The sequence below is a fragment of the Podarcis melisellensis genome, assembly GCF_964234715.1.
Source record: "Podarcis melisellensis genome assembly, chromosome: 8".
Taxonomy (NCBI): Eukaryota; Metazoa; Chordata; class Lepidosauria; order Squamata; family Lacertidae; genus Podarcis; species Podarcis melisellensis.
This window is the reverse complement of record NC_138540.1, coordinates 78571818-78595354: the sequence shown is the minus strand read 5'-3', so window position 1 is coordinate 78595354 and position 23537 is coordinate 78571818. Positions and strand designations below refer to the sequence as shown.

Below are 23537 nucleotides of genomic sequence, written 5' to 3'. Positions count from 1 at the left end.
GTTCAGAAAGTGGTGGTGGGGGGATGAGTGATCAGACCAGACCCCCTTTCTCATGTTTTGCAACATCTACATGAAGCCACTGGGAGAGATCATCAAGGGGTTCGGGTTGGGTGTGCATCAATATGCGGATGATACCCAGCTATACCTCTCTTTTAAATCGGAACCACTGAAGGTGGTGAAGGTCCTGTATGGGTGTCTGGAGGCAGTTGGAGGATGGATGGTGGCTAACAGATTGAGGATGAATCCTGGCAAGACAGAAGTACTGTTCTTGGAGGACAGGGGGCGGTGGGTGTGGAGATTTCCCGGGTCCTGAATGGGGTAACTGTGCCTCTGAAAGACCAGGAGGGCAGCTTGGGAGTCATTTTGGACTCACAGCTGTTCAAGGAGGTCCAGGTCAATTCTGTGTCCAGAGCAACTGTCTACCAGCTCCAACTGGTATGCAGGCTGAAACCCTACCTACCCATTAGGAAAAAAATAAAATTTTAGATTGAAACTTAGTTTTGATCACTCAACAAGTGTACAAAACATGCCCCCTTGCTTTCTGAAAGCCCAGTTCACCATGGGACTTGTTTGATGGGTTTGAACTGCAGATGTAATAACTTTATAGTTTGTGGATATTAGAGGAAGAATCTTAGTGTGATGTGTAGCATTTTGTAAGTTAGGAGATACTTTATGAATGCTGTAAACTGCCCAGAGTGGCTGGGGGAACTGAGCCAGATGGGCAGGGTATAGATAATGAAATAATAATAAAATTATTATTATTATTATTATTATTATTATTATTATTATTATTATTATTATTATTGGAGTACTGAAGACAGAAGGGTTCCTTCACTTTAAACACACTTCAATATATGCTGATGTTTTTGGTTTTTTTGAGATTTTATATTTTATTGCACTGTAATGCATTTAGGTATAAAATTAAATTTTATTGTAGTTTCTGAGTTTTTATATCACTAGGAGACTCTTTTTAGTATTAACTGATATATAATAATCATTAATAAATAAACAGATAAGCACCAAGGCACCATTTATTCATTCATTCATTCATTCATTTGTTGTTTAAGAACTTTACATAGTAACCTTAATCAGAGGTGTGTTTCCAACATAATAACAAAGTATGCAACATGTTATACTTAAACAAGATTATATACCTATTTCATAGTGAAAAGCACTACATAAGTATATGTAATTAGTTTTTGAACACTATATATAATAAACCAAGCACCAAAAACAACTGTGGTCAATAAGTCACATTCACAAAAATAAACTCCCCAACTCACTCCCTAAAAAATACCACTGCTTGTCTGCTCATCTCAGGTCTAAATATCTACATCATCAACATCATTCATTGCAGAAACAGAATGAAGTAGAGATGTTGCAACCCTCTCACAAGATTAGAGAACTGAAGCCTAGGAATTAGAATAAAGATAAATATCTCCAAATTTGTCTGGCAGGGCAAAAAGCCCAGAATCAAGTTTAAGATACTAACTGATGCTAAAGAAAGAGGGGGCTTTGCCCTGCCAGACTTAAAGCTGTACTAAGAATCAGCAGTTTTCTGCTGGTTGAAAGATTGGCTGCTTCTTGAAAACACTGATGTTTTAGATTTGGAAGGATTTAACAACGTTTTTGGATGGCATGCATATTTGTGGTATGACAAGGTTAAAATTCATAAGGCTTTCAAGAACCATATTGTCAGGAAAGCAGTGTTCAATGTCTGGATAAAATATAAAGACTTATTGGAGAATAAGACCCCAAGGTGGTTGTCACCAATGGAGGCTAATGCCCGGAAAAGACTCAATATGGAGGCCAAATGGCCGAAATATTGGGAAATAATAGAAAAAGATGGAGATAGTTGGAGGTTGCAGAGTTTGGAGAAACTAAAAGATAAAGTGCGAGATTGGTTACATTATGCTCAGATCAAAGAGGTTTTTAAGATGGATAAAAAGATAGGATTCCAGGTGGAAAAATCAAAGTTGGAAACGGAATTGTTAGAACCTAAGACTAAGGTACTTTCAAGAATGTATAATTTGCTGCTAAAATGGAATACACAAGATGAAACGGTTAAATCGGCTATGATAAAATGGGCACAGGACATTGGGTACAATATCATGTTTGCTGACTGGGAAAGGTTATGGACCACCGGGTTGAAATTCACGGCATGTAATGCCTTGAAAGAAAATATTATGAAAATGATATATAGGTGGTACATGACCCCAGTCAAGCTTGCAAAAATATACCATTTGTCTGATAATAAACGTTGGAAATGTAAAGAAACTGAAGGAACGTTCTTTCACCTCTGGTGGACCTGCCCTAGGGTTAAGGCTTTCTGGGAAATGATATATAATGAGTTGAAAAAAGTATTTAAGTATACCTTCCCTAAGAAACCAGAGGCCTTCCTTTTGGGCATTGTCGGCCAGAGGGTGCTAAAGAAGGATCGGACATTTTTTATGTATGCAACAACAGCAGCAAGGATACTTATTGCCAAGTACTGGAAAACCCAAGATTTGCCCACACTGGAAGAATGGCAGATGCAACTGATAGACTATATGGAATTAGCAGAAATGACTGGAAGAATCCGAGACCTGGGAGAAGAGGCTGTGGAGGAGGACTGGAAGAAATTTAAGGACTATTTACAAAAATACTGTAAATTGTATGAGTGTTAAGAAAGATGTAAGATTATTAATAATATGGCACCATTAAGATAGTTAAAAGGAGTATGAAGATAAATGAAAATATAAGAAAAGACAAATTTTGGATAAATATTATGCTAAAATTAAGCTTTTAAGGTTTGGGTAAAACTATCTAAAATTAGGGACACAATATTAGAAATCATAATATAAGAATTGAAACAAGGTGATAAATTGCTGGGTAAAGTTCGAAAAACTTAGAACGCAGGAACGAGAGATGCGAGGAAGTCCAAAGAAGTGAAGAAAATGTGGATATTGAAAAAATTATATGTTATTTTGTGTGCTTTTTTGTTGTATTGAGAAAACCTTTAATAAAAAATTAAAAAAAAAATAGAATAAAGATAAATGGGCTGGAACCATGTCTTGACTTTAATATTTACCTCTTGCAGTGCCATTGAGGCGCTTGAATGGGCTGGTGTGCCCAAACCTTGGTGTAGCTGAATCAGAAGTTTCTAAGGGTTCAAATGCCATCAAGTGTTACAACAAGGAGACTCAGTGCATTGAATTTGTTCTTGTTCATGGTAAGTAGAACTGCCTTGCAATGAAGATGAGCCCTTGCCCCAGAAGAAAAGAAAAAAATAGACTTTTTTCGCTCTAACCTTTAAACACCTCTCTCATATTCATTTCATGTGGTGATTTTCAGATGTTTTCTATACTTCCTCAACATAGTTATTAAAAATTAAGGTGCTCCTATTTTTTCTTTTGCACACACACACAGAAACACCGGTTGCTACCAAGATGCTCATCTGACCTTGTCTCTTTTTCTTTACTAGACAACAGTGAAGTTCCTGATAAAGTCGTCAAAGGCTGTGCATCACCAGCTTTTTGTGAATTGGCCAAGACATCAATGCTTAACAAGTACTTTTCAGGCATGATAACACAAACACGATGCTATGAAACTATAGTTTCACCAAAGCAACTCAGCTTTTAAAGGTAGTTAGGAGAGAGCAATGTCTTCTTCCTCTTGGATTCCACTATTTTCTGCAACAGTGGAAGTGGTGGTTGCTTGTCTGAACATGGGAGTCCAGAGCAACTGGTATTCACAGGACTCCTGAGGCTTCTATTTGGTGAATGGGATGCAGGGAATAGAAAACTAAAGTAGAAATGTGGGGCTTTGGCTCATGAAAACATGGGATATGTGTAAAAAATTCCTCTGTTCGTAATCAAAATAAATTGTTGAAGCAAATCAAAACTGTGTTGTGTGTCTGCATTTATCAAATTAAGAATATTTGGTGGCAGTGGTGATGAAGGGCACTGTTTTTAGAATGAAAAACAATGGGTAATTATGAGTTATCTTATTGATTTAGGAAATGTATATTCCAGTCCATATTTCAAAGAAATCTGAGTGGCTTTCAATAACATAAATCTGGAATTCCAAGACTGGAATTATACATTCGTTCTTATTTATTGACAAGTTTCAAATATTGAAGACCTGCTGATGGTCATAATCTCCTCAGTTGGGCAACCTTAGAATACACACACAGTATATAACACTTTTTTTGGGTGGATAGTATTAGGATCAAAACATTTGAAGTCCCTACAACTCTTGAAACAAGCCAATTAGAAAGATTTGGAATATATTAGCTAATAAAAATAAATTCATTTTCACATGCTAAATCCTACTTCAATAATGTGCAGAGAGGAATGATAATATGGAAAAACTGTGTGATAATGGGTGTTATGGTTGGGTCTCTCTCATAGAAGCGAGACAAGTCTGGCAGTAATTAACTCAGGTTTATTGGTCAAAACACACAAATCACTCTGGAGCTCAGTCACTCAGTGTCTGCTTCCAAATTAGCTGTTGCTGAGTCTGAGTTCCGCCCCTTCCTATTCCCACATTTAAAGCCCCACTTTCGTTTCTTTTTCTGTTCTTGCTTCTCATTAATTCTTGTGCACCTATGCATCATGGGATGGGCTATTTCCGGTGCCCCCCCCTCTGAGTCCGAGCTTAAACTGTCTTCCCCCTTGAACTCCCCCCTTCTCCTTGTTCTCCATCTCCTTGCTTTCCATCCAATATACCATTTCTACTCTTAAGGGGAGTTTCCCTTCATATGAGGACATTGACAATGGGTGTTAATGTGAAAAGGGATGCAAAGCAGGACTATAGCAGAGAGAAGTGGCTTCAGATACTTATTAAGTATCTTAACATATCTTAACATGATATGTTAAGACATATCGTAGATGGAATAACAAAAGAAGGAACATTAGAATGCTTAGAGAGTGGTACACAGGAAATGAGGGAGAAGTTAGTGAAAATATTATTTTCAATAGGCAATGGTGGCAGAATATTGAAAATCCCTTATTAAGAAACATTGAGATACGGGCGAAATATAAAGGAAAATTGATACCAGTAAATTCCCCACTGATGATAGAAGACTTCCGAGTAAATTTTAAAAAGGAAATTGAAAAAGAAGAAAAAGAGAAGAAAGAACTTAAAATAAAAGAATGGGTGCAGAAAATGAGAAGCAAACAAATAAGAGATGCACTAACAGGAAGTAAAATAACTTGTTGCGTGTTGAGTTCCACAGTGCCGCCCCCCAAATAATTACACACTTCACACATCAATTTTTGTTTAGGTTTTTGGCATAATTTTGGCCACAACTTTATTCAAAATACAAAAAATTGTGAGTGGTTGCTTAGGCATTGGTTATGACTATCTGTCCTGGCCCTCAAGGACAGAGCTGGCCCTTCCGGACTCCACCGGAAGCCAGCGTGGGAAACAAGTATTGGATGAGAAAGTGAGGCCGGGAAACAGATCCTCACTTCTCACCCTCATGTTCCGGTGGGGCTTGCACGGCCCAAGTCTGGCTCCACGGACAAGGACGAAAGAATGGCAAGCCCCTGGATTCCTTTAACGGAATTCCCTTTCCGCATCATTTGGAGGGGTAGGCACTTACCCCTCCAAGTACCAATTAACCAATGCCTAACCGCCAACCTTACAAGTTGTGACGATTTGCTACGCAGTAGGCAAAAACCAAATGGCACCAGCCAATCAGCCAGATGGCAAAATTCCTACCAGGCCCCCGCTCAAAGGCGAACGACCCCATGACAGGCATAGCAAGGTCAAGCGATCAACTTAAATAAGAACCCCCCTATTAAAGGGAGGGAGGGCGGGTGATCCGATGCAAATGGCCAAGAGGACGTCCCCACGTCTGGCCCTTCTATTTATAACTTCTGACTCCTCCTCCAAATTGGTAACAATCAATATTCCCCAGCAACCCAGTTAACCCTTAAGGCCAGGGTTGCTGATCAATTTGCCTAGTCATGGCAGGGCGGCCTGTTCCCCAACCGCAACACGTGCTCTCTGTTAGGGAGAACACGCTTTGCGTGTTGAGTTCCACAGTGCCGCCCCCCAAATAATTACACACTTCACACATCAATTTTTGTTTAGGTTTTTGGCATAATTTTGGCCACAACTTTATTCAAAATACAAAAAATTGTGAGTGATTGCTTAGGCATTGGTTATGACTATCTGTCCTGGCCCTCAAGGACAGAGCTGGCCCTTCCGGACTCCACCGGAAGCCAGCGTGGGAAACAAGTATTGGATGAGAAAGTGAGGCCGGGAAACAGACCCTCACTTCTCACCCTCATGTCCCGGTGGGGCTTGCACGGCCCAAGTCCGGCTCCACGGACAAGGACAAAAGAATGGCAAGCCCCTGGATTGACTGATGTACCCTTGGGATGTGACAAATTATGAATTAGTCGAAATTCACCAGGGGCCTTTTTTGGCACGATACCCAATGGGGATACATGCAAATTAGGAAACGGGGGGTCGCTAAAAGGACCGGCCATGCGCTGCATGGTCACCTCTTTTTCTATCTTCTTGCGAGCAACCTGAAGTAGCTCGCGAACTGATTTCTGGTTAGCAGGATTTCGTGCCACGGGAGACATGGCTACTGGAATCCGAAAACCAAACGAAAAACCATTACTCAAATAACATGCAGTCTCCCTATTGGGGTAGGATTGCAACCAACTTTGCAAGACTTGCAGGCGAACAGGTGTAAAAGCCAAGGAAGTCAACACATTATTTTCCTGTTCCCGAGGTTGAAGCGGGGGGGTTGCTTTGGGGGTTTGATGAGAACCCCCTTTTCCTCCGCGAAAGGGCCGCCGACCAGCATAACAGGAGGAAGCGGCATGCAAACCATTGCACCTTTCGCACATGTGAGCATATTTGCACCCCTGGCGCTGACAGGAACCCTTATTAAAATCCCAGCATAGAAGGCGACGGGCGGTTTTAAAGGCCCCTGATCTCATTCTCTGTTGTTCTGGCGCCTTTTTATCAATGAGTGGAGCCACGTAAGTGGTCCACACATCAAGATCTTTACGATCCCATCGGGCCGAGGGGATCTTAGCCGCCCTGCGCCTGAAATTCTCATCATATTTGATCGCGGCTTTTTCACCAGCTTTGGTGAAAGCAGAGCAAACAATAGATAAGTAAACTAACAAATGAAGAGATCTCCGCGGATAAGCCGCCATGACCACTCCAGCAAAGACTTGGAAACAATCAAGCCAATGTTCGAATGTCCTGTCTGCACTGGACCCACCAGAGCGCTTCCTTGAAGAGCTCGCCCTCTCCTGGTCCTCTGAAGGAGGGGCCAACTTAAACATCTCAACATAACGGCCATTTGGAATCCTAGCTCGTAACTTAGCCAACAAATGCGAACCTGGAATGACGTCTCTGGCGGAATTGGTAGAGACCTTAACGTCAGGTACCAACACGCCATCTTTACATTCCTGTACTGCCCCATACTTTGCCCAGTGCGTGTTAGCCCGACATTCCCAAGCCCACCTCGGGAGCCCTGAGGCTGCTTCCCCATAGCTCCAGTAAAGCTCCATAGAACTACCTGCCTCACCATCAGAACTAGAGGAAGACGTACTGGTATAAGAGGACGACGAGTCGACCCTCCTCCGTTTTGCGTGCCTCCGCGAAGATCTCTTGCGGCAACGCTTTCCGCCTGAAGACCTTCTGGCAGGCACTGGCAGGCTGTCTTCAATAGAGGACTCAGAATCAGGATCCTGCCGTGAAGGACCTGGGACTGATGGAGAAGAAACAACACGTGAGAGGCCGAACACCGGCGCTGCCTCATCCGGAGGCTGGGCACTCCCTCCTCGGCAGGTGGAAGGTGCCGAACGGCTCCTCCGTCTTGAGGCCCTCCGTGAGGAATGACCCATTCTCCTGGAAGGACCGCTAGTAGCAGGTAAGTGAGGGGGCTGGGTTGACTGGGGATCAACCCCCGAGCCCCAGTTGATGATCCATCTCTCCCTTCTCACTAGATGATGACAATACTGGAGACGAGGCCCCCACTGGATGAGGCGGTCTTGCAGACGTAGACGGCTGACTGGAACAATGCTGAAGGAAGCCATCCATTTCAGCCGCAAAACGAGATAAGGCTGCCGGGTCACCGGCCATGCTTGACACCAGGGACTGTACCCGCCCCACCGGTTGACTCGGTGCCGGTGAACGCAGAGCCTGGGATGGGCCTCTAATAGGCCGTTTTGCTGTGGTAGTTGAGCCAGGGCGAGCTGAAGCCTTCTTTGGAGCCATAGCTGCTAGTTAAAGACAAACACAAGGTCAATATATGGCTTGCCCAAAGGATCACCAACCAAGAAATTAAACAAAAACTAAAATATTAAAATTAGAATCAGAACTAGAATTAACTTAACTTAGAATTAAAATTAAAATTAAAGTTAAAATTAAATTAAAATTAAAATTAAAATTAATTAAATCAAAATTAATAAGTCAGTTAACTGCAGCTAAAAAGAAGATGAATTAAGCTGTAAGTCAAATGAAAGTAAGAAGCCAACAAATCACTACTTGCGTCTTTGCCAGTTATTACAATGAGCACAACACCCTTCTTACAGGAACGGCTGGCAAGCGTTATATTCCCCAGGCAGCCAGCAGGGGTCTCCCACCGGCCCAACAATAAAGTATCAGACGCACTACTGTGCAGAGTCACTTGGGGAGCTGCTGCGCAGCTGAGCCGCAATAGCTCCCGTCGGCCCCTAGGGGGCGGCAAACCAGGAATTAATAAAACTACACTCCCTCTGATGCTGACGTGCAAAATCCAAAATGGAGGTCTGCAAGCAATTACGCAGCAAAAATAGCAAATGCAGGCTGCACAGAGGCCTAGTAGGCCTGAGCAGGCCTCAGACAGGCTACCGCAATTGGCGGGCCACGCCGACGCTCCGCAAAGCACTCCAAGAAACCGGGGGAGGCCAGCGCCCAACGCCCCCCCCGAGACACAAATAAGTCCCTGAAGTGCCGTGAAGGTGGGAGATCGGCGAAAGGCCCAGCCAAAAGGCCAGGGCCTGACAGAATTAAAAACTGTCCCCAGGGGAGCATCAGGTAAGCCAAACCGCCGATGGGGAATGAAGGAGGGTGGCCGGCCGTGCTCCGCAGCCGCGGCGCTGTGAGGCGAATAGGGGGGGGTGTTACCCTTAACAGTCACTCCCTTATGAAAAACCAGGCCTCGCTGAGAACCAGGCCGATGGGGGATAGGAGGAGGGGGAAGCCCACCCGCGCTCCGCAGCCGCGACGCAGCGTAAAGCGAACGGGGGTGTGTGCGAGGCCTTAAAAAAGCTGCGCGATCACTCCCTTTACAACCAGGCCTTGCCCAGAAAACCATGCCGACGGAAGCCCCAGCCGCACTCCGCAGCCGCAGCGCTGCGTAACAGCGAGCGGGGTGTATGTGGGGCGCCAACAAGACACGCAATCCCCATCCACCCAAGATCGGGCCTTGTGAGGGGAACTGGGCCCTTAGAAGGCTGGGAAGCGAGGCTTCCCCCGCCCGGGGGGGGGTCCCCGCCCTCAGCCTCACCTCCAGCAAAACAGGGGTAATTCAGCAAAATTAACAGGGGTAGGATAAACCGAAAAGCGAGGAAGGACGGAGGGGAATGGGGAGTATTCAGATATAAGAGGGGAAGAGAAGCAAGGACAAGGGAAAGAAGGGGATTAAAGGTGCAAGAAATAAGGCTCTGACTCAGTAAAGGCTCAATACAACCGTCTCAAGCGAAGTCTGCTCCTTGATCCGATGCAAACGGCCAAGAGGACGTCCCCACGTCTGGCCCTTCTATTTATAACTTCTGACTCCTCCTCCAAATTGGTAACAATCAATATTCCCCAGCAACCCAATTAACCCTTAAGGCCAGGGTTGCTGATCAATTTGCCTAGTCATGGCAGGGCGGCCTGTTCCCCAACCGCAACACGTGCTCTCTGTTAGGGAGAACACGCTCTTTAACTGTATACAACTTGAGCAATGGACAAAGAAGTAGTTAAGGGAAAACAAGAAATGCAATGAATAAACTCATGATATTTATAAAATATTAGTACAAATGATTATAAAAAGGAGAGATAAAGAAGAAAATATAGTTATAGAAGGGAAAACCTGTGAAATGTACAAAATTTTAGTACAAATGGAGGATGAAGAAGATGAATTAAAAGAGGTGTGGGAAAAGGAGGCAACAGTGCAGATAACTAGTCCAAGTTGGGGGGGTATGGGAAATATTGGAAAATATTGTTTATAAGGATAAAATAAAATTATTATAAGTTAGTATAGAGATGGTTTTAACATCAGTAAGATTAAATCAAATAAACAAGGAACATTTGGTGTTATGTTGGAGGGGATGCTAGGAAACAGGGACTTATGTTCACATTTGGTGGGGGGTGTAAATATGTTCATATTTTTATTTTTTTGAAAAGGGTGTTTAAAAAGATAACAGAAATTACTGGGTTAAAGCTGACTGAAAGTCCAGAGGTAGCATTGTTATCCATTTACGTTGGGGTGGATGGTTCACGGGCTATGAAGGACTTGCTCACAAATTTATTGACACGAGTTATTATAGCTAGGAAGTGTAAGGGGCAAGGCAAATACAAAATGGAAGAAAGGTATAAAGAGGTGTGGGATATAGTTATTAATGAGAAATGAATGTGTGCTATTAAGGTAAGATGGGGAATACGCAGGAGAAATGATTATGAGGAGATATGGAAGCTATTTGTAGAATTTGTACTGTTAAAACAGAAAGGGGTCAAACCACGGCAAGAGGTGTTGAAATTTTGGGAGGTTGGATAGTTACAATGGAATTGTCTCGGGGGTGAAATTGATTTTTTTAAAAAAATGTACAAAATGAAAAAAAAACAGAAAAAACTGTGTTCTGTGGCTGTATTTAGCTAATTACAAATATTTAGTGGTGGCGATGGAAAGCAATTATTAAGTATTTTACTGATTTAGGAAATGTATATGCCAATCCATATTTTGAAGTAATCTCTGAGTGGCTAACAATATCATAAGGATGTCACAAAAATTAAAATAAACAAAAGAGCAATCATCCTACCCAGATTATCAAGAGGAAAACTTTGAAAAAGCTCTAAAATGCAGCCCACTGTGGGTTTTTTATAGCTGTTTTTACTGGAGATTTGCCACACAGCACTAGGCAGCCAGAACAGATTATTACTGTTTGACCGAGTTCTGGAGAGCCACTATGGAATTCAGGAGTCAGGAACATAAGGGGATCCCTGCTGGATCACACCAAAGGTCCATCTAGTTCAGCATTCTGCTCCCAGATTGTCTAATCATATGCCTACGTGGAGCCCAAAAAACAAGGCATGTACACAATAGCCCTCTCCCACCTGGGATCTCCAGTAACTAGTATAAAGAGCAATGCAGTCCAGCTCATGATTGGGGCACTGCTCTCCCACCGAAAATGTCAAGCAATGAAGAACAATACTGCTCCTCAAAATCTCAAAGCAGCACACTCTTTCCTGTCTCATACACATTTTATATATCCATTTCAGTCAGTCTCCTATACTCTGGCCAATCCACTTTTTGCAACGCTAACACAGTCCTCGTCCAAAATATAACTATGGCAAATAGGTTTCTTCCGTGTGTTTATAAGGAAAAGCAACACGATGTGACTGCTTGTAGTGAACCCCCTCCAACATTTCTCTGATAAAAATAGGGATGTCATTCTCTTCCTCCTCTTCCTCCAGTGTATTATTGATACCCTGTCCATCTGAGCGGATACTCATTGAATTTGCTGATGACATCAAGCAGAGAGGGGTAGCTAATGCCACAGAAGACAGAATCAGAATTCAAAATGACCTTAACAGATTGGAGAAGTGGGCTCAAGCTAACAAAATGAATTCCAATAGGGACAAATGTGAGGTTCTCCACTTAGGCAGAAAGAACCAGATGCACAAATACAGGATGAGGGACATCTGGTTTACTAACAGTACATGTGAAAATGATCTGGTGGTCTTCGTTGGCCACACTCTTAAATGTGTCAACATTGTGTGCAGTAGGGAAAAAAAAGCTAACACTATTCCAGGCTGCATCAACAGAAGCATTGTGTCCAGATCAAGGGAAGTAATAGTACCACTCTATACTGCCTTGGTCAGACCATACCTGGAATACTGTGTCCAATTCTGGGTGCCACAATTTAAGAAGGATGTTGACAAGCTGGAATGTGGTTTTTGTTGTTTTTCTGTTTGTTCTCTTTCTGAATGATGACATGGCCTATGGCTAGTACAATAAAAAGTTTAATTGGAATTTCTCTATTTAAAATAATATAATCTGTTAATAGAATTACACATTTAGACTATGGTTCAAAAAATATGTCAAAATTATATAGAGACTTTGGGCTCTATATACCTGAATGCATTTATATTTCAGTTAATTTTGACCTGTGCTTAGGAAACACAAATGAATTTCTATGGATTTAATATCTGATTCCTTCATTTGGAATGATTTTATTATTACCGTATTTATTAGATTTCTAAGCCACCCTTTATCATACGATGACAGGGTGGTTCACATCATAAAATATAGGATAAAATATAGGATAAAAATATAGGATAAAAATAAACAACTTTTTCCAGGCATATAATGGACATGGCAGGTGACCTCAGGGTCATAAGAATGACATAAGAGACTGGCATTGGGTTGAATTAGGCCACAACTTTATTGATTACAGGAAAAAGTAGGTTTGACTATGGCATTGGGCATGTATCCTGCATCAGGCAGCCTGCCTGCTACCTGATATAGGATCAAACTACCTAGCTGGGTCAAACCAGTGCTGGAGTATCAACTGCAAAATGGATTGGATGCCACAACCCCATACTGGCTGTCAGTGGTAGAAATGTATTGGCCCATTGGTCCATTGGTGGACTTTTGGGCAGAGTCAACCCTCCTGGATCCCTTTAATGCGGTGCCCTTGTGACTAAGGATACAGTCCAATGCTTAATCCACCAAAGTAATGATGGTTGCTACAAGGTTGGCAAAAACCTACAAGTTGGCCAGATTGCTTGCAGGAGAAAATTCCTCCCTTTCCCTGAAATACGGAGACCAAACTAACCAGAGCAAGGTCTATAAGCAACGTGCTCACTTCCTCCCTCTGGGTGGGGCCCTAAAGACTGGGTGAGTGGGTGGAAAATCCTGTGACAATCAGCCAAGAGGGCAGCTGACACCTGGCTGCCCCCTTAAAAAGGCTGGGGGTGGGCTACTCCTAGCCCAAAACCCCAGACTCTGATTGGCTGATGAGGCACTAACTTCCCTTACCTGAGGGTCCAATGCAGCTGAAGGTGGGCAGTGCCAGCCATGCCCTCTCCTGGATGCACCTGGAAGTTGGCAGCCTCCCTGAACCCATCCCAGCCACTCCATAAGGCAATGGCTGCCCACCCAGGGACCCAGGTGAGGGGATATTGTCCTTGCTACTACCCAGTATTACAGTGATACCTCGGGTTAAGAACTTAATTTGTTCTGGAGGTCTGTTCTTAACCCGAAACCGTTCTTAACCTGATGCACCACTTTAGCTAATGGGTCCTCCTGCTGCCGCTGCGCCACCACTGCACAATTTCTATTCTCAACCTGAAGCAAAGTTCTTAACCCGAGGTAATATTTCTGGGTTAGCAGAGTCTGTAACCTGGAGCGTATGTAACCTGAAGTGTATGTAACCCAAGGTATCACTGTATTTTTAAAACCCTCAGTGTCTCCCCATCTCTCCTTTACCTTTGCTGTTGTTTAAAACAAGCCTTTCTTTCACATTAAGGCACTCCCGACATAAGGAGGGGGTCTTGCGGGCCCCGCGCCCCACCTACATCCTCATGGGGCTAGCTCAGCCCCGCGGGACTTGGGTATCCCGGGAGTCATCATTCACCACACCAGCCAATCAGCTGGTGATGGGGGCGGGCTTAGGAGAGTTCATTTAAGGTCCGGGCAGCCCCTGCTCGCCCCTTTCTTTTCTTTCAGCCAGCTGCAGATTCCCACCCACCCACCCTCTAGGTTGTCATTTGGACTTTGCTCTGGTCTTCGGCTGGTCGCTGTAAGGGGCCTGGTAGGAGTTTTTTCCATTTGGCTGTATTTTGGAAGCCACTTGGTTTTTTCGCCTACCTCATAGCAAAACGTCACAACACCTTTGGTCTTGGCGGTTAGGCATTGGCAGGGGTATGTTTTTGCAAATGAGTTGGGGGGGAGGAATGCCATCACCTCCCCCAAATGATGAAGAGTAATTCATTAAAGGACTCTGAGGGGGGGGCGTCGCCTCATCCGAAACCTATGGAGGCTAGGGCCTAAAGCGCGATCCCGAGCGGTAACCCCTCGGGGAGTGCCTAGGGATGTGCATCTTGGGGGCTCCCCCTGTTGGTGCTTAACCCTTCCCAGATATATACTGGTTACTCTGATAGGGCCAATGCCTAAAGCCAATACCGCTCTTACCTGTAATCAATAAAGTTGTGGCCATTTTTCGCCCATTAACCTAAATTCTTGTGTCCGGTGTCTTTATTTATTCCATCTGTGGGAGGGGGCAGGAATCGCCGCACAAATTGTCCCACTCTTCTTGCTGCACCCAAATGTCTCCCTTCCATTCCTTGAGTACTTCAAAGGAGAGAGAAAGGATGTGGAGCCCTCAAATAAATGACATTTGCGTCCCTTCCAACTGAAAGTCTCTATGATTCTTGTTCAACTCGCTCACGTTGGTTAGTGTGCTGGTGGTACAGATGGCAGTGACCTGGAGCACCTTACTTTGGGCACATATTTGATTTAGTTCAGTGTCATGTGATGGACCCTTGGCAGTCTTGCAGCCTGCAGTTGCTTGTAGGTTGTTAAGGCTTTGGGCTTAAAAATAAATTACTATTGCTTTTTAAAATAATATTATCTGTTAATAGAATTACATATTTAAACACATTCACATATCATCATTTGCTATCAGAACCTTAGTGCAAACTTTTTTCCTGGCAGACTCTGGGAACTGCAGTGCTGTCTTCTAACAGCAAATTTGATTTGGTTTCATTGAACTACATTTAAAGGATCTTTTGGAAAATGATTCTATGTCTTTTGAACCTGGATAACTCCTAAAAGGAATGCATAATCTGGAGTAGATATTAGGATGACATATGTTTAGAGCAGATTTTGAGATGGCCTGATCCTGCAGGCCATGCCCTGTAACATTTCTCCTCTGAAAATAAGGATATTTTTTCAGGAAGCTTTTGCGAACCCACGCACTAAACCCTGTCCCTGGAGCTTACCCCCCACTAAGGAGACATGACAACAGTGGATGGGTTTAAAATTAGGCCACAGCTTTATTGAATTTCAGATGTAGGGACTTTGGCTGAGGCCTTGGAAGGTATCCCTCTCATAATTGACAGGGGCTGAGGATGCGCAGGGCAGTCAGGCATTGTGGAAGGGGACTATAAAGTGTGAACTTACACAGCATGCCCTCCCACTTCACCAAAGCCGGACGTTTGACATTGTGACGACACTCCAGGGCCAGTGACTCCCACAACCCACCCTTTAATGGACCCTGCTAACGCCACCATGTGGGGGTGCCTGAAAATGCTACCCCCAATCACAAAGATCGACTATAGAATACCAACCAATGCCTAAAACTGCCACCCTAGACTCCAAATTGGGGACTTGCCACCAAAATACCTGAAGGCCCCCTCCTAAAGAGAAGGGCTGTGCCCTGCCAGTCACCAGTCCTTGAGGCCCTAATGCACATCGCACATCCAAAGGGCATTAGCGGGGGTGGGTGTCAAATGGCGCCCCTTGAGGGTGGTCTCAGACCGAGGGAAACAATTTACGTCCAGGTTCTGGAGGAAGCTCATGAGCTTACTGCACGTAGAGGTAAATTTTTCGACTGCCCGACACCCTGAAACCAACGGGCAGGCGGAAAGAGCAAACGGTATCCTCCAACAGTACTTGAGGTGTTATGTCAATGACAGAGAAAATGATTGGGTAGAAAAGTTGGCTCTGGCAGAATTTGCCTACAACAATGCGGAGAATGTGTCCACAGGGATGAGCCCCTTTTTGGCCAACTATGGGTGTCATCCCAGGGCTTTTCCAGGGGAAGGAGGGGAAAGATGGAGCGTCCCGGCAGCAGAACAATTTGTAGAAGAGATGGAAGCGATCCATCGTCAGCTCCAACTCAACCTAGAAAGGGCCAAAGAAGAATACAAGAAGCAGGCAGACAGGAACAGAAGGGATGGTGAAACCATAAGGGTGGGGGACCAGGTGTGGCTATCGACCCAAGGGTTGCCGTTCAAAGGCGGTTGTAAGAAATTGAGACCCAAAAGATTGGGACCATTTGAGGTCATACAACAGGTCAATCCGGTGGCGTTCAAACTCAGGTTACTGAACCACATGAAACTGCACCCAGTATTCCACAGGTCATTACTGTCACCGTACAGAGGGGGACGGGAAGGGGAGGTTACGCAGGGACCGGTCATAGAAGAAAGGGAACGTAACAGCCATGTGGCGGCAATCATTGACTCCAGGTGGAAGGGGAATCAGGTGGAGTATTTGGTAGCTTGGGAAGGGGAACCAGAGGCAGAAAACACCTGGGTAACTGCAGATGAAGTCAATGATGAGGTTTTAATAGAAACGTTTCATCAACGGTTCCCAAGGAAACCTCAGCCTGTGACGAGGTTCCGGAGGGAACATTTTGGCACCACCGACGAGGAAGAGGAGTTCGAAGGGTTCCCAGAATCGGAGCTGGAAGAAGGAGGAGACTCCGATGAGGAGGAGTACTCAGGGACAAGGGACGGCAGACAGTGGAGGGAAGTGTTCGAGTCTTTGGAAGATGAGGGAGGTTCTTTCCGGGGTTTTGCATCCTCACCACCCGTGGAGGAAGGGGCGGAAGGGGGTGAAGGGGGCCCTGGAGGGGAGGTGGATGTCAGGGAACTGCCATCGGAAAGGCAGGTAGTGGAAGGGCTCACGGAGGTTAGGAGAGACTCAGCAGCAGAGGAGGGAACCAGCAGGGGGAGAGAGGGAGCTCCAAGGGAAAGTGAGTCGGAGGGATGGCTCAGGGACACTTCCAGCGAAAACAGTGGAGAGGTTTCAGGACCTCCTATAGGTACACCCACTCCTCGCCGGAAACTGTCGCGCTGAGAATCCCGAAGACGCGTTTCCGTTAAGGAACTTTTATGTTGGAAGAGATTCCGCAAACGCCCACTGTTGGATTCTGCCAGCGATTGAGGGAGCCATGCTTAAGGGGCTCCGTCATAGACAGAGCTTTGCTAATCTGGCCAAACTCTGAGGGACTACACTTTTATGCACAAGCAGCTCATCATCCCATCACACACACGTAACAGTTCGGAATTGTCCATTCTACCGTAATTTTGGGGTGGCGAACGGAGACACCGCTGATTTGGTGCATTGTGTTAAGCATGGCCATATTATTTTTTTGCACTGTATAATTGATGCGAGAAGGTTTATTGGCCCCTCTCCAACACTGACGGGGAAGGAGATGGTCAATGCTGGGCATAGGCCATGCACATTTTCGTGGTCCGCCTTCTCAGATAGAACCAGGCTGATGCCTTTTTGCACTGCCAGGTCATATCCTCCCAGGTGCAGAATCAATGCCTCATGGCGACATGGATCGTGGCCCAGGGTACAATGCTATGCCCCACAACCCAGATGTTTGTGCTGGGCACACCTGCAATAAAAGTCAAAGGGAAACAGTAAATGAAACTGTGTGGGGATGAATGTAGCCCTTGTGGGGAGCAGAACCCCATCAGCCCAGTGCCTTGATAGTGGGAGAGTCCCAACCCTGGGCTGCTGCTGTTGAAGCTGCACCAATGTGGAAGGAATGACCTGAGAATTCCCTTGGATTGCTGTCTCAATGGCCATAGGTAAGACTGCCGTGAACTGGCAGCACATCCAAGGGTGTTTGTCTGCATGGATGAGGAAGGCACCCCAGTGGTTAGGACACACTCAGAGGAACCTGCGCGTGTCTCACCACAGGCAGGGGCCATCCTGCTCAGAGGGGGCCAGTGTTGTGGTGTTACCCCTCCACAACTGGTCAGTTTTGATTAACAAATCTTAATTTTTAGGTGGATCCCTAAGAAACATACTTCAGTGTCTGTCAAACCTGAGTGTGGGGAGGAGGGGCTACTGACAATACATTCACCAATGAATAGAGCCCCAAAGAAGACCAGGGAGAATGCTGCATGGTAGAGGTGCATTTCGAAGTTCGACCAGCCCAGCTTTGACAACTTGTCCCAAATTAACCTCAGGGTATCTGGTGTTATAGGCTTCCTGCCATCTTGGCGGGGAGGGATAATACAATGCCACCCCACGCGCAGCTTCTTGACATGGAAGCTTTCACAAGGGTCAGGCCACCGGAAACATTTACGGAAGAATGAAATAGCTGCCTTGTAGAGCAGTAAGGTTTTGATGGCCAAGCCTCTAAATTTTAGGTGGAACCAGAATTTTAGCATGTCAGAGTCAGAGGCACGTCTGGAGGCCGAGCCATAGCGGCCACAGAAACACTCCAAGGATGACCAAACTCTGGCATATGAGCGCCTAGTGGAGGGTGTTAATGCCAAAAATATTCCCTGCATTACTTCTCTCATCCAATCTGCCACAGGTCGTCTGGGAAGGGGTCAGGTATCTGTGCTGCCTCGGGTGCCAGTTCGTGGAAATGCTCCATCTGGAAATGAGATAAAGCATCTGCAATGTCATTGTTAAGACCTGGTATGAAACGTGTCATGAAGGAAAAGTTGTGCTGAAGGCATTCTAGCTCGAACAGGTGCAACACCCTGATGGCCTGGTCAGACTTTGCTGTCTGCCCGGCTATAATCCTTACCACTGCTTCATTGTCCGATCAGAAGCAAACCCTGGAATTCCTGAAATGGTTTCCCCAGATGCGAAGGGCAACTAGAATAGGAAAGAACTGGGGAAAAGTTAAGTCCCATGTGATGCCTGCTGCATGCTTGAGAATACAGTGTAGAGCTCCATTACCAATAAAGGAATCAACGCTGCATTTTCTGAGAAGTGGTTGGCGACTAAAGTATTGCAATGAAAGAATTTAAAGTGGATTGGTGACCTTTTCCTTCAGAATTGTAAGAAGGGCTTCATATGTCAGTGTCACCATTTCCTTCCTTTGGTACAATTATTTGTACTTTTATTTATTAAATTTATACACCACCCTTCATCATCTGATTGCAGGGTGGTTCACAGAATAAAATATAGGATAAAAACAAGGAATAAATAGAACAAAACTTCAGAACAACATCCCCCCTTCCCACAGTTAAATCAGGGAAAGTACAAAATTGAACACGTAAACTTGGCTGGATCCAGGAATGTGATTAGGTCCCAGTATCACCAGATGGCTGGGAAGAATTAGCATGTGATGCATTAATTGTTGATTACTTTGTGCCTGACTGAGAACATCTTGGTCCCAAGGACATTGTGATGAAACTGAGGTGGGGATAAAGTAGGAGGGCATGTGGTGAAATTTAATAGAACTCTAGAAAAGTACTCATCTACTCACAATTCCTGTTTTACGAGAGTAAGGGAAGAGTCTGGGGTTGCTGCACTCATCTTGCTTTAGTGGTTGAGGGAGCCGGCATGCAGCTTCTGCGTCATGTGTCCAGCATGACTAAGCAGCTTCTGGCAAACCAGAGCAGCGCGGAAACGCCATTTACCTTCCTGCTGGAGCAGTACCTACTGTATTTTTTACTCTATAAGACACACTTTTTCCCTCCTAAAAAGTAAGGGGAAATGTGTGTGTGCCTTATGAAGCAAATGCAGGCTGTGCAGCTATCCCAGAAGCCAGAAAAGCAAGAGGGATTGCTGCTTTCACTGCGCAGTGATCCCTCTTGCTGTTCTGCCTTCTGAGATTCAGAATATTTTTTTTCTTGTTTTCCTCCCCCAAAAACTAGGTGCGTCTTGAGGTCTGGTGCGTTTCATAGGGTGAAAAAATTTCACTTTGACATGCTTTTGAACTGCTGGGTTGGCAGGAGCAGGGATCCCCTTTGTGGGGATTCGAACTGCTGACCTTCTGATCAGCAAGCCCTAGGCTCAGTGGTTTCGGCCACAGCACCACCCGCATCCCCGGCCCTGAAATACAGAGAATTAATTAACCAGAGCAAGGTCCATAGGCAACGTGCCCACTTCTCCCCTCTGGTCAGGCCACTAAAGACTGGGTGATGGGATGGATAATCCCGTGATGATCAGCCAGGGTCCCAGGTGAGGGAATATTGTCCTTGCTGTAACTTAGTATTATTATTAAAACTATCAGTGTCTCCCCATCTCTCCTATACCTCTGCTGTTGTTTAAAACAAGCCTTTCTTTCTCTTTAATTGTCTCACTCTTCTTGCTATATCCAAATGTCTTTCTTCCATTCCTCGGCTGCTTCATAGGAGAGAGAAAGGATGTGGAGTTCTAAAAAACTCTATAGGACCTTTGCACAATGTATTTACTTCTTGGAATAATGAGTTGTCTTCAACATGAAATTCCAAATTCAGTGTAGTAATTTATAATCAAGGGAGCACACTCACTCTCTTTCATACACACAACTTCAGTAAACTGGTTAACTTTCTCTAACTGAGCAACCAACATGCAGGCTTCCTCTTATATCATCATGAGATATGCGCTGAAAGAAGACTGCAAAATAGCAGAAAGCAGGAAACCAGGAAAAGGGAGCGGTTTATGTGCAAGGGAGTAAGAAAAAAGAGGAAAGGTGAAAAGGGGGGTGAAGGGGGTGGTTGTGAACGTTGGTGTGTCTGTGAAAAGGAGACTGCAGAAAAGGAGAGAGGAGAAAGAACAGAAATAGGGGAATATTTGTGCAAGGCAGCGGTGAGATAATTAAAGAGGAAGGGAGGAAGAGGAGGTGAAGCTGAAGATAAGTGAGACAAGTGGTTTGCAAAAAGGGAGTATCAGGCATGGGGGCATGGTAATTTGGAAAGGAGGGTATGAAAATGTCTGCAGAATAGGAAGGGGTGGTGTCACCATAATTGGGTGGAAAATGAGAAGGTGCTTTAATTGTTGCAACGTGTTGCAGGAGGAAGATATAGGAGGTTTTCACAGGCTGGTTTTCTTTCTTTGTGGGGTTGCGTGGCAAGTCCCCTCCCCCTATGAGAAATGAAGACACTGGACACATTATTTAAGGTTAATGGTCATAAAAAGGCCACAACTTTATTGATTAGAGAGTTGAAAGGTATTGGCCTTAGGCATTGGCTCCTATCGTCTACCCGGCATGGAGACTGGAAAGGGTTGTCCACAAGCCGTGGGAGTCCTGTTGAAGTACGCCAACTAGGATCCCACGGGTGTCACCGCTCGGGGGCGTGCCGGGGGCCCTTACCTCCCTAGGTTTCGGACAAGGCAACGCCCCCCGGAGTCCTCTACCGGACTACCCTTTCCATTGGGGAAGGTGATGGCGCTTCCTTCCCCCCATTCATTTGCATAACAATTAACCCCTGCCAATGCCTAACCGCCAATACCGTGGAAGTTGTGACGTTTGCTACGAGGTAGGCGACAAAACCAAAAGGCTTGAAGTGTGCCAACTTGGAAAAATTCCTACCAGGCCCCTTGCGGCGACCAGCCAAAGTCCATAGCAAGGTAATAGCTAGCTAATCCTAAAGGGTGGGTGGGATGGGAAAACCGCTCGGCTGGGAACGGGAAAAGAGGGCGGTCCCCAAGCGTGCCTGGCCTTAAATGGGCTAGGCCCTGCCTCCCCGGCCCGCCGATTGGTGGACGGGGTGGAAGGCACGCCCGGGGATTCCCTGTCCACGCGGGGCAAGATCCCGCCCCCGCATGTGTGGGTGGAGGGTTTAGCCCGCAACCCCCTCTCCTCCCAGGAAGAAATGGCTTTGCAGGAAAGGAGGGGGACATTTCATGTGGACACGGACGTGGGTTTTAAAGTGAAAATGGGTGGAGAGCAGGATTGCAGGATTGAAGAGAAAAGTGGCTTGAGATATGGAGTTTGAAAGGTTAAATTCATGACTAATGGTTGCATTGGATGGGAAGGGAGAGGTTTAGGGTGTTAGCGAACAGAGGGAGCTGAGGAAAGCCCTACTAAAATTGTTAAAAGGTAAGAATTGTAACAATTTATCCACTCTATCTGCCTATCAAAGTGGTCAGGGCTGAATAAAATAATCAACTTCGAATGACTTTAGGCTATTATGCCCCCTTTTCTGGAAATCTGACAAAAAACACTAGGCAACTAGGGCAAATTACTGTTCTTTGGAAGACCACTTAAGATGCACTGAGGGATTCAGGAGTCAGAGATATAAGAAGATCCCTGGTGGATCACACAAAAAACTCATATAGTCCAGCATAGTATTCTTAGGAAACATGCTTGTGAGAAGCCTCTCCCACCTGTGATCTCCAGAACCTTAACGGAGAGTCTCATTGGCTCTTATACGGGAAGAAATGTAGCTATTGTGACTAGTACTCATCTGTCTCTCATAATATGAGAACCTGTGGACATGCAACTTGATGGTTATGTTCTACCTCTGCTGTTGGGGAAAATGTGGATCTGAATGTCTGTTGCTAGGAAACAGTAGTGGGAGAGTGGTGTTGCTCTCATGTCCTATTTTCAGGCCACTGTAAAAATACTTTTCTTAGCCAGGTGGCCTGATTCAACAGGCTGATGTAAGTTCTAGCCTGTTGCAGTTTATAGGAAATCTTCTTACAGCAGCCAAACTCCTCATTGCTTTCAAGTGGTGTTCACCCAGTGTACCTGCTGCAGAGTTGAATGTTCCATAATGTACCTGCTGAAGACGTTTGGCTTCATAATTTTATCTAATCTGACTGCTCATGTGGCTGAGTGAGGGGAGCCAAAAGAGTGAACAGGTTGAGACACTATCAAGCCCTTTTTTAATATGCTCCTGGGGTTGAGAACTCCTGGCCTGGGAGCCAAATGCAGCCCCCACATAACTCTTTACCTGAAGTTTCACTAAATCAAAATGGGTGAAACTTTGAGAGCTGCACAGCCCCTTTATTATCTATATGGGCCACCACGATGAATATACTATTCATCATCAATTTTATTTATGAAATTTCTATCTCATCATTCTTGCCAAAGGAGCCCTGGCTGGATATTCAAATGATTTTTCATTTGAAAATCCCAGTTTATCCTGTCTCTTCTCCTCTCTTCTCTTCTCTTCTCTTCTCTTTTCTTCTCTTCTCTTCCCTTCCCTTCCCTTCCCTTCCCTTCCCTTCCCTTCTCTTCTCTTCTCCAATTACTATACGACTATTCCTCCCACACAAGTCGAAATTGGATGATAAAAAACATTATAATGTAGGGCTGGCAAACATACACATTTTCCCAGACATTACAGGGAATTGACCTCTGAAAAAAGCTCAACAACATTTGGGTTCTCCTTTAACCTCGGGTTAAGAACTATGAATCAGGATAAGAAAAGAAATCGTGCTCCATCGGCCCCATTAGCTAAAGTGGTGCTTCAGGTTAAGAACAGTTTCAGGTTAAGAACAGACCTCCAGAATGAATTAAGTACGTAACCAGAGGTACCACTGTATTGGGTTTGGGGCTTTTCAACATTTGTTATTTGGTCCCACACATCCTGTCAAAGAAACGTAAGGAAGCAAACAACAGAAAAGAATAGAGTTT

The 23537-nt window shown here is 45.0% G+C and overlaps 1 protein-coding gene across 2 annotated transcripts in view; it reads left to right on the top strand.

Moving 5' to 3' along the window:
- The window catches only part of LOC309376194 (uncharacterized protein), a gene marked incomplete at its 3' end in the record, with an annotated part of 90703 nt that overhangs the window by 15101 nt on the left and 52065 nt on the right, over window positions 1–23537 (top strand). The window lies entirely within an intron of this gene.